This window comes from Manis pentadactyla, chromosome 3 (assembly GCF_030020395.1).
Source record: "Manis pentadactyla isolate mManPen7 chromosome 3, mManPen7.hap1, whole genome shotgun sequence".
In the NCBI taxonomy this organism is placed as follows: Eukaryota; Metazoa; Chordata; class Mammalia; order Pholidota; family Manidae; genus Manis; species Manis pentadactyla.
Window position 1 is genome coordinate 84946112 of NC_080021.1, and position 12219 is coordinate 84958330.

The following is a 12219-nucleotide window of genomic DNA, read 5'->3' on the forward strand; positions in this document are numbered from 1 at the left end:
ACTTTCAAAAAGCACTCGCTTTTCTTTGTCACAGGGGCATCAGCTTCGGCACCCGCTCAGAGGTCTTGCTGCCCTATTTCATTAGTTACCAGCCCTCCACGCATGCACTGTGCCTGCGCTCTGGTGCAGGTGACTGGGGCTGGGTGTTTAGCAGTCCTGGGCTCCCTCTCCCTCCTGCTGGGAGCTGGGGGGATGGGTGCTTGAGTCCCGCCGGGCCGGGGCTTGTATCTTACCCCTTTCACCAGGCGCTGGGTTCTCACTGGTGTAGTTGTATTCTGTCTGTTGTCCTGTGTCTTCTGGTCTTTCTTTTAGGATTAGTTGTATTTGTTGTATTTTCAAAAGTATATATGTTTTTGGGAGGAGATTCCCACTGTGATACTCACGCCGCCATTTTGGCTCCGCCCCCTCTATATAGCCTTTATTATGTTGAGGTACTTGCCTTCTATATCCATTTTGTTGAGGATTTTTATCATGAATGGATGTTGAATTTTGTCAAATGGTTTTTCAGCATCTATGGAGTTCATCATGTGGTTTTTGTCCTTCTTTTTGTTGATGTGGTGGATGATGTTGATGGATTTTCGAATGTGCCATCCTTGCATCCCTGAGATGAATCCCACTTGGTCATGGTGTCTGATCCTCTTGATGTATTTTTGAATTCGGCTTGCTAATATTTTGTTGAGTTATTTTGCATCTATGTTCATCAGGGATATTGGTCTGTAATTTTTTTTTTTGTGGGGTCTTTGCCTGGTTTGGGTATTAGAGTGATGCTGGCTTTATAGAATGAGTTTTGAAGTATTCCCTCCTCTTCTATTTTTTGAAAAACTTTAAGGAGAATGGGTATTATGTCTGATAAAATTCCACAGTAAATCCATGTGGCCCGGGGGTTTTGCTCTTGGGTAGTTTTTTGATTACTGCTTCAATTTTGTTTCTGGTAAATGTTCTGTTTAGATTATCTGTTTCTTCCTTGGTCAGTCTTGGAAGGTCATATTTTTCTAGGAAGTTGTCCATTTCTTCTAGGTTTTCCAGCTACTTAGCTTATAGGTTTTCATAGTATTCTCTTATAATTCTTTGTATTTCTCTGGGGTCTGACATGACTTTTCCTTTCTCTATTCTGATTCTGTTGATGTGTGTTTATTCTCTTTTTCTCTTAATAAGTCTGGCTAGAGGCTTATCTATTTTGTTTATTTTCTCAAAGAACCAGCTCTTGGTTTCATTGATTTTTTCTATTGCTTTATTCCTCTCAATTTTATTTATTTCTTGTCTGATCTTTATTATGTCCATCTTTCTGCTGACTTTAGGCCTCATTTGTTCTTTTTCCAATTTCGATAATTATGACTTTAGACTATACATTTGGGATTGTTCTTCCTTCTGTAAATATGCTTGGATTGCTATATACTTTCCTCTTAAGACTGCTTTTGCTGCATCTCACAGAAGTTGTGGTTTTCTGTTGTTGCTGTCATTTGTTTCCATGTACTGCTTGATCTCTATTTTAATTTGGTCATTGAGCCATTGATTATTTAGGAGCATGTTGTTAAGCCTCCATGTGTTTGTGAGCCTTTTTGTTTTCTTTGTAGAATTAATTTCTAGTTTTATACCTTTGTGGTCTGAAAAGTTGGTTGTGAGAATTTCAATCTTCTGGAATTTACTGAGGCTCTTTTTGTGTCCTAGTATGTGGTCTATTCTGGAGAATGTTCCATGTGCACTTGAGAAGAATGTGTATCCTGTTGCTTTTGGTTGTAGAATTCTGTAGATGTCTACTAGGTTCATCTGTTCTAGTGTGTTGTTCAGAGCCTCTGTGTCCTTACTTATTTTCTGTCTGCTGGATCTATCCTTTGGAGTGAGTGGTGTGTTGAAGTCTCCTAAAATGAATGCATTGCATTCTACTTCCTCCTTTAATTCTGTTAGTATTCATTTCACATATGTTGGTGCTCCTGTATTGGGTGCATATATATTTATAATGGTTACATACCATTTTGTCTGATTCTAGTACTGCAGCACCTGCTTTTATCTCCCTGTTGTTTGCATGAAATATCTTTTTCCATCCCTTAACTTTTAGTCAGTGCATGTCTTTGGGTTTGAGGTGAGTCTCTTGTAAGCAGCGTATAGATGGGTCTTGCTTTTTTATCCATTCTGTTCCTCTGTGTCTTTTGATTGGTGCATTCAGTCCATTTACATTTAGGGTGATTATTGAAAGATATGTACTTATCGCCATTGCAGGCTTTAGATTCATGGTTACCAAATGTTCAAGGTTATCTTCTTTAGTATCTTACTGTCTAACTTAACTCGCTTACTGAGCTATTCTAAGCACTGTGTGATGTTTCTTTTTTTCTCTCACTTCTTATTCCTCTTCCTTCTCCATTCTTTATATGTTGGGTGTTTTATTCTGTGCTCTTTTGTGTTTCCTTTGACTGCTTTTGTGAGTAGTTGATTTTATTTTTTGCCTTTAGTTAGTATTTGGCTGTTCTGCTTTCTTTGCTGTGATTTTATTTCTCTGGTGACATCTGTTTAGCCTTAGGAGTGTTTCCATTTAGAGCAGTCCCTCTAAAATACCCGGTAAGGTGGTTTGTGGGAGGCAAATTCCCTCAACTTTTGCTTGTCTGGGAATTGTTTAATTCCTCCTTTATATTTAAATGATAATCATGCTGGATTCTGTATCCTTGTTTCAGGGCCCTTCTGCTTCATTGCATTAAATATATCATGCCATTCTCTTCTGGCCTGTAAGGTTTCTGTTGAGAAGTCTGATGAAAGCCTGATGGGTTTTTCTTTGTAGGTGACCTTTTTCCTCTCTCTAGCTACCTTTAAAACTCTATTCTTGTCCTTGATCTTTGCCATTTTAATTATTATGTGTCTTGGTGTTGTCCTCCTTGGATCCCTTGTGTTGGGAGTTCTGTGTACTTCCGTGGCCTGATCGATTATTTCCTCCTCCAGTTTGGGGAAGTTCTCAGCAATTATTTCTTCAAAGACACTTTCTATCCCTTTTTCTCTCTTCTTCTTCTTCTGGTGCCCCTATAATGTGGATATTGTTCCTTTTGGATTATTCACAGAGTTCTCTTAATATTGTTTCATTTCTGGAGATCCTTTTATCTCTCTCCGCGTCAGCTTCAATGCGTTCTGTTTTCTGGTTTCTATTCCATTAATGGCCGCTTGCATCTCATCCATTCTGCTTTTAAGTCCTTCCAGAGATTGTTTTATTTCTGTAGTCTCCCTCCCTACTTTGTCGGTTATCTGCTGCATTTTTCTCTGCAGCTCCATCAGCATGGTTATGACCTTTATTTTGAATTCTTTTTCAGGAAGATTGGTTAGGTCTATCTCCCCAGATTCCCTCTCAGGGGAGGATGTCAGTGTGATTCTGGTCTGGATCAAATTCTTCTGCCTTTTCATGGTGATAGAGGTAGTTGTGGGGAGTTGGCATGTGTGTCAGCTGGGAGAACGTCCCTTCTTGCTGATTTGTGGCCTTCCTCTCCTATGAGAATGGCGACCCCTAGTGGCGTGTGCTGGGCAGTTGCCTGCAGACGGATTCTCTGATTCTTGCCCGGCCACTGTGGAGTAAGCTCTGTGCTGTTGCTATGGGCACGGCCGGCCTCAGGCTGCTGCCCTGCTCTGGTGGGACCACTCTGGAGGATGAATGGGCGGGAGGCTGTTTATCACCATGAGGGGCCTCTGAGCTGTGCTGGCACCCAGGGGGTTAGGGTGCCCAGAGTTCCCCCGGCTTCCCAGCTGCTGGCCTAAGTGCGCCAGGACGCTTCAATCCAGCTGTGAGGCCCCTGTCCCTTTAAGACTTTCAAAAAACACTTGCTTTTCTTTTGTCACAGGGTTGCCGGCTGTGGGGACCCACTGCCAGTTTTTACTGTTCCGTTTTGCTAGTATCCAGCACACCATGCACTGTGTGTCTGTGGTCCTGGTGTGAATGGCTAGGGCTGGGTATTTAGGAGTCCTGGGCTCCCTCTCCCTCCCTGCTCGGACTCCTCTTCTCCCACTGGGGAGCTTGGGTGAGGGGTGCACTTGGGTCCCACCATGCCATGGATTGTATCTTACTCCCTTCGTGAGGCGCTTGGTTCTCGCAGATGTAGATGTAGTCTGGCTGTTGTACTGTACCTTCTGGTTTCTCTTTCAGGAATAGTTGTTATTTGTTATATTTTCAAATATATATATGGTTTTGGGAGATTTCCAGTGCTCTACTCACACTGCCATCTTGGGGACTGGTCTTTTTTAAAAGACCAATGTGATCATTTTACTTCCCCCCTGTAACTATCAGTGGCTTATTTCTCTACAGAACTTATCTATTTTATAATGTTTTTAATACTCAGTATTCCTATATAACCTTTTAAATGACATCCTTTGACTCACTTGTTACCTTTATTATAGTCAACAATCCTATATTACTTTCCTTTTCTTCCTATTTATTCCTGTTTTGTTCTTGCTACTTTGTTAAAATATGCAATGTATATATACTGTTCTTCCACTCAGGCTGTCATCTTTTTTTTCACATAAATTCTAAAATTAAATATGTTAGATACTTGTCATTAGTTCTTTTGCTGATATTTCCCCACTGATCTCCCATTTGCATAAAACTCATCCACCAGTATATTCCTCAAGAAAGGCTCAGGTGTACAGTATAGCCACAGATCTTGCACATTCTAAGAAGTTTTTCTATAGTCTGGCCCCTTGAATGACAGCTTGACTGAACATAAAATCCTTGGCTTACAGTTTCTTTTCCTTGACTTTCTTGAAAATATTATTTTGCTCTTGATATCTCTGATGCAAGTCTATTTTCTTATCCTTATTTTTTTGCCTTGAAGTATTGACATATTTTCCATTGTTCATGTTTTACTAGGATAATTCTCAAGGTTGGTCATTTCTGGCTAATGATTCTAGGTTTCTTTGTATGTAGACTTAACTGTTCTCATTTCTAGAAATAACTTTCTTGGATTGTGGTATTAAGTATTGGTTCTGTTCCATTGTTTTGTTTTCTTCAAGGATTCCAATTATATATTTATATTCTGTTCAATTAAATATGATATATATATATAAAATCTTTCTTTGCTTATTTTCTGTTTCAGTTCCTTTCTCTATCTTTGCGATTGTATCTACTTTGTTTTCATTCTTTCAGTTTTCTTGATTTTACTCAGCATTTCTTATTAAATTTTCATTCAAATGTATTTTCTTTGGACTCCTAATGATTTATTCTTCATTTTTGAAATATTTTCCCTTCCATTTCTGTTTTTATTTTTTAAATATCTGATTCTAGATTTTCTTTTTTTAAATTTATCCTAAGTAAGGTTAATGCTGGCAGTCCAGTGACTACCAGGAAGAAGAGTGCATTGAAAGGCATTGACTTGAAAGACATGTGGACAATGAACAGGGCCTTCTTCATCTGATGAAAAATCTAGATGTTTCCCCATGTATTCACTGAATGTGGTTCTGCAACCTATGAATGATTGGTTAGGTGTTCATAAACCCAGAGAGATGGACACTACACAGGTTTGTACAGGGGCAGAAATTTATTCATCTTACAGTGTAAGAATAACAAAGGGACAATTTTTTTCTTTATTTTGGTTCCAGATAGTAGGTTGTGTATTTTAGGGCTGGAGCTAGACACTAGGCCTAATAATACCTTGTTCAGCCTTAGGTAGAAAATTAAATAAGTGGTGATAAATCTTTTAGTAAAAAGAGCTACATATGTTTATAACTTTAAGTGGGATGCTTTCTGTTAAAGTTGAATAGCAAAAGAACTCTGGAGCCATACCTGTAGGCTTTTTCCCCCACCGAGGTCTCATTTATGTTTCTTATATTGCATAATGTTTGAGAATGATGACCTATTTGTCCTTGTGGTTAGGCAACACAGCCTGACCATTTTAAGTGTTAAAAGCAACTGTCATTAATAGCTTGCTTAGTCCATCAGTGTTTTGTAGAATACAGTTGCTGTTTTCCAGAAATATAGGCAGGCCCATCACTCTTACATACTCATCAATAACACAACAGGTTCTAATTAAAGCCCTTTCCTTTCTTTTTTAGGCTATTCTGCATAGAACTTGCAAATAAAACCACTATATTTCACAGGCTAATAATTTTATTTAACCTGAGTATAAACACAGTTAATGTGTTATTGTCATACTTTTGAGGATTCAGTTGACATACAACATGAAGTAGGAAATGCCCTCCACCTAGGGCAACCCATAAGTGAGGCTACTTGTACTTTAGCAGATGTGGGGGAGGTTGAAACAATAAGGGCACGGAGGGAAGTATGGGCTACGACTGAAAGGAGAATTGCACAAGGCCCCGTGACGGTCTCCAGGACCTGAAAGAAAAATTTAATGGGCAGCCCAATAGAATCTTGTTAGAACTGTGGCAGTATTACAAGAGCTTTGGGGTCTTTTACTGGAAAGTGTTTATCCAGCACTTGGCGCAAATTCTGAGGCCCTTATACCAGTTGGTACGAAAGGACATCAATTGGGACTGGGATGAGACATGTGCAGCTGGTTTTAGTGCTGCCAAGTGGGCAGTCAAGGTCGTACAGAACGTGAATGTAATGGACTCACCAAGGCCCTGTGAACTAGATGTTCATGTAACCAAAGATGGTTATGGATGGGTTCTTTGGCAGCAGCTTGAACGGACACGCCAATGTGTTGGATTCTGGTCTCAACTATGGAAAGGAGCAGAGGTCTGGTACACCTCGGGGGAGGAAGAAGGGGACTGAGGGGTATTATGATTAGTACACATAGTGTTGGGGGATCATGGGGAAGACAGTGTAGCACAGAGAAGACAAGTATGACTGTGGCATCTTACTACACTGATGGACAGTGACTGCAATGGGGTATGGGGGGACTTGATAGTATGGGTGAATGTTGAAACTACGTTTTTCATGTGAAACCTTCATAAGAGTGTATATCAGTGACACCTGAATAATAATAATAAAAAAAAGCCTGTAGGCTTATGATGGGGATTATGTTGAATCTACAGCCGATCTAGGGAGAACCGTCATCCAGTTGAATCTTGAAATCCCTGAACATGCCACCTCTCTTCATTTATTCAACTCTTTAATTTTTCTCAGTAATTAAAACAATTTTTGTTATTAATAACAATGTTATGAAGGATTCACATAAGCAACATTGTGGTTACTACATTCACCCGTGTTATCAAGTCCCCCAACACACACACACCCCTTTACAGTCACTGTCCATCAGAGTAGTGAGATGCTGTAGTGTCACTACTTGTCTTCTCTGTGCTATGCTGTCTTCCCCGTGATTGCCTTACATTATGTTGTGTTAATCGTAGTGCCCTTTAATTCCCTTCTCCCACCCTCCCCATCCACCCTTCCTCAGTAATGTTTTATGGTTGGTTCAAACCACCCTCTCCCTCGCAACAAGGTTCCCGCCGTAGAGCGAGCGGCTCTGGGTGTAAGGAACGTGGTGCCGTAAAGTCGTGAGTGTCGTAAGCCAGGTGCGGTGCGGACAGAAGTGGAGGACGTGGCTCGAACGTTCCGGCGGCCGCAGGAGCAGACGGATGCGAACAGGTGTGAGCGCAGACTGCAGGCGAGCCCGCGGAGCAGTAACAGTGAGTAGCGTGCGGGACCGGGTAGCTGCGGAGTCCGGGGGAGCCGGGCAGTCGGGGCGCCCCGGGGGTAATGGGGGCAATGGGGGCGAGGCTGCCGGAGCCGGGACGGCCAAGTGGGTCGTAGCGCTCTCTGCCCGCCTCCGCCGCCGCAGCTGCCTGACCCGCGCCGCAGCCCCTCCGCTCGCCCTGACCCGTTAAGTCTCTTACCCGGTTTCTCTCCGGCCGGCCGTTTCTGCCGCCGTTGCCGCCCCCCGACCCCCGGGACGGTTCGCCGCCGCCGCCGCATACCCGGCGCTGGGCCGGTGGCTGGGACGCGGCCGGCCAGTTTTCTGGTCTGGGTGGAGCGGCTGTTGCTTCTCTCCGCGCGTTTCCCCACTCTCCTGCCCCTCCGCACCTCCTCGTCTCCTCATTCCCGTCCGTGTTAGCCTCCCTCAGCGCGGAGGCCCCCCGGAGCCCGGGGACTAATTTGTGCCTGGCGCGGACCCTGCAAAGAGCCTGCCGCGCGCCGCGGCCCCGGCCGGCGCGGTCGCTGTCGCTCGGCCCCGCGGATTTGACCGGCCGGGGCTGCGGGCGCGTGGCGGGTGGCGGCGGGCTGCGTGTCGTCCGTGCGCGCGTGTGTGCGGGTCCCGGATGAGTGTGAGTTAGGAACTAGAGCTGTTGGTAGAAGACCTTAAGAGTATGGCGGCCTGGGAAAAGCTTCATCGTCTGTTTTGCAGTACCAAATACACGTGTGCTGGAATTACTAGTAACAGATGCTTGTGACCACTTAATTCCCTCTCCCCTCCCTCTCTTTCCCCATCCATATTTAAAATTAAATGTGAATGAAAGATAAACGTGGGAATTAGGTCAATTTCTTATATTTATTGCTGTATTCTAAGACTATTCAAAGATCTTTCTCTTTTAAAGTATTCTAATTTTAAATTTTCAGATAAGTTTTACTATTCCAATTTTGGTTTTTAGATATCTTAAATAATCCAGTTTCAAATTTCTTTTTGTAAAATGTGATACTGTTATTTAGATAGTTCAGTTACTGTTCGTGGTCATCAACCGACAATATATCCTAATTTTCCTAATCTAAGATCTTTATATCCATTCAGTCTACATTCTAATTGAATATTTGGGTTTTTTGTTAAATGCTCAGAGTGTGAAGAGTTTTGATTAGAAAATTCGTGATTCTCTTGGAATCCTACATTTTTAATATGGAAGGCATCCTCAGAGGTCCCTTTTTATCTGAAAACTGATACAGATAAGCTCAAATTTAGGGTCTTTCAAGTTAGAAGCTGCATAAGAGGCTTTCACATGGCTTTGAGGAGGAGTCATAGTCACGTGTGGGACAGCGCACAGTGATACTCTTCAAAGAATAGATGGTGTGAACTTGGGCTCAGGAGAAACTTACTCTGCCTTAGATCTTGAAAAGGCTGTACAAAATCACTGTTTCTCTTTAATGTTTTCTCCTTTCTACCCTAAAAAACTAAGTTGGTTTTAGTTTTGTAATAAAAAAGTTGCTGTTACTGATGTAATAAACATTAGTTTTTTAACCTCCATCAAGGTTAAAATCTAGATGTGCTCACACCATACTGAAGTTTCTTGTCAAAACTGATGTCCCAATAATGCTTCCTTTAGGAACTAAGTTCCTATTGCTACATTTCTTTTTTAGCCCTCTTTTGATACTCTTGCTTTTTGCTTCTTTTTTTTGTGGGGGTTGCAGGGGGATAGTTGGAGGAGAGAAAGTAATTGCATATTAATAAAAATTAAGAAAATTAATAACTTTGGAGCTGTAGGAATTTGGAGAATAATCCAAATCCATTTTTGCAGATAAGAAAACAGATTGAAGAGATAAAAGGACTGCTCAAGTGCTAGTAGTACTTACCTTGGACTAGGTTATAGCTTTTCAGACTCGGAGCTCAGTATTCCTCTTATTAGACCATTTGTAACAGCTGAGAACTAGATGCCATGAATTTTCAAATTTATCATAGTTCAGACCAAGATGTTTAGAATGCTCAGTCATCTCAGGTAAAAGTATTTCTAACCAAGTGTCAAAATTGTATCAAATTTAGTAGTTGGTGTGACTAACAAAATATTTGAGTTGTAGAGAGTATTGTTTAGAGGCATATTCTTATTTGGATTACAGTTTTTACTTTTTATTCCCATTCTCAACTGCCATTCACTCTGTCCATCCCAATCCTCACTTGTACCCCATCTAATGTGTTTTATATATGTTCTTGGTTATGTCTCTGTCCTTGTAAAATTATCTAGTTCTTTTGTGTGTTTTGCATCTGCATAGCTGCTATTTTGCTATATATTTTACTTTGTTCACTCAGCATTCTTTGAGATCTGGTCATGTATGTACATCTAGGTCATGGTTCTAACTGCAGTATTTCATGGTTTGCTTTAGCACAGATGCACAAATGGTCACAGTGACCTCTTTTTCCAAAGGTGAATTGATAGGGTCATAAAATAAAGTCAAAGTTTAACAGTAGCAAGTAGAAGTTTTGGAAAGCAATATTTGATTCAGGGATGTTGACATGACACTTTGGGGAAATTCTATGGACTGTGAAGAGAACGTTGGATAATTTTAAGTGATTTGTGAAGAAGGTAGTAGTACTGTTCAAGAGTAGGCACTGGGGGTAAAGGGAGAAGACGTGGATCCTTCATAGCAGTGGTTCTTCATCCCCTGAGGGCCACACTCTTTTGAGACTCTTGACGTTAGCTTACAGAAATTTCCATATAAATTCTACAGTTTTATAACTATATGAAAGTCTTTCCATGGGTCAGCGCCTAACCCTATTCCCACTTAGAGCCTGTACTTTACAGGTTCTTGAGAGGTTTTATCCTATAGCTGTATGTTCATGATAAATGTCTCTAAGATAATTTCAGCTGTTTTTATATGTTGTTTTATTAGCTACTTCAAGTAGTTTAACTTTCAGTGGCACTTGGTTTTATCAGGCAAAACAGGACTGTTACTGATTTTTACTTTAGAGCTGAAACTATGTATATGGCTTAATTCACTTTCAGAGATCCTTCAAAGAGACAGTATTCTCTCCGTAATTTACTTGAGTGGCCTGTTTTTCTTTTGTAAGACTAATAAGTACATATGTTACTTCTTTTGTTTGTTTTGTTCTTTTTAAAATTTTTGGTATCATTAATACAAAATTACATGAGCAACATTGTGGCTACTAGATTCCACCCATTATCAAGTCCCCACCACATACCCCATTACAGTCACTGTCCGTCAGCATAGTAAGATGCTATGGAGCCACTACTTGTCTTCTCTGTGTTATGCTGCCTTCCTCATGCACCCCCCTACGTTATGTGTGCTAATCGTAATGCCCCTTATTCCTCTTCTTCTTCTGTCCCTTCCCACCCACTCTCCCTAGTCCCTTTCCCTTTGGTAACTGTTAGTCCATTCTTGGGTTCTGTGAGTCTGCTGCTGTTTTGTTCCTTCATTTTTTTGCTTTCTTCTTATGGTCCACAGATGAGTGAAATCATTTGGTACTTGTCTTTCTCTGCCTGGCTTATTTTGTATATGTTACTTTTAAATAAGAAAAGCTCTTGCAGCTGAATAAAGACATTTATTTTTTAAGAATATGTATAAATGTATAGCAGTTTATAGCTTTGACCATCAGATAATTTGGGATGTTAATGAAGAATTCTGGGTAATTATGACAGGTCCCACCCACTTATCTGCTAGGGAGACTAGGCCATGTAATATATGGTATTTTAAATAATTCTGGATTAACCCATCTCAACAGCACAGGAGAGTAAAGTATACCCCTTGTAGATATTGGGGTATAACCTTCATAAAGTGTTTCACAGAAAATAAGTATTTCTCGATTATATTTTTGAAAATAATGCAAAATTGCTATGTTACTATATAATTCACTTGTGTGTGTTAGTGTGAGGACCATAAGAATCTGAAGTTTTTCCACTTAAAAATTGGGCCAAATGAGTCTTCTCGGGTGATTACATTATTTTATCTGTGTCTTCAAGTCTCCAAGTTGTTCCTCCCTTCCCCTACCAAGCATATCTTTCTTTCAGAAGTCAAAACAGGGGGATTAATTTTATGAATTATTCACTTATTCTTTTGGTACACACCTGAAACCATTTGTATGATAAACTATAGCAATTTAAAGTTTGGTTTTTGTCGATGGAGCGGCAGCTAATCTTTAAGACCCACTGATAGTGTTTTAGTAATAGGAGTTAACATTCCGAAAGGAATAGTAAATCACCTTACCTTTCATTTTCAGTTTTATATAATTTTACAATTTGGTACTCAATGACATTCTTTGTAGAAGATGAGATAGTATAATGTATCAAACATTAAATGATTGCCTAATGTGTTGTAGGACTCCTAATTGCTAGGGATACAATGGTGGATAAAACTGGTTTTGCACATATGGAGCTCATGGTCAAATGGTGGATAGAGACATAGAAACAGATACTGTTAATACAGTACAGTCACTAAAATATAGAGAAATGGAAAGAATGGTCAAAGAAAGCATTACCTGGAGAGATAATGTCCAAACTGAACATTAAAGGATCAGAGAAAGAGAAGGTGTGTGTGTGTGTGCATATAAGAATCGAGGTGAGGGGCGCAGAGGGGGATGGAAGTAGACCAACCAAGAGGAGAACAGGAGCAAAAGCACATTGCAAATAAGGGGCAGA

General features: G+C 40.7%; 1 long non-coding RNA gene across 4 annotated transcripts in view; it reads left to right on the top strand.

Annotated features, from left to right (window-relative positions):
- The first annotated feature begins 7447 nt into the window (after nt 1–7447).
- The window catches only part of LOC130682894 (uncharacterized), a 32889-nt gene continuing 28117 nt past the window's right edge, over nt 7448–12219 (top strand). For 3 of the 4 annotated variants that reach the window (XR_008996319.1, XR_008996322.1, XR_008996320.1), the window contains exon 1: nt 7450–7554. This is a non-coding gene — a long non-coding RNA (uncharacterized LOC130682894). Of the gene's footprint in view, nt 7555–12219 lie in introns of all 4 variants that reach the window. The other variant, XR_008996321.1, reaches the window with a different exon arrangement.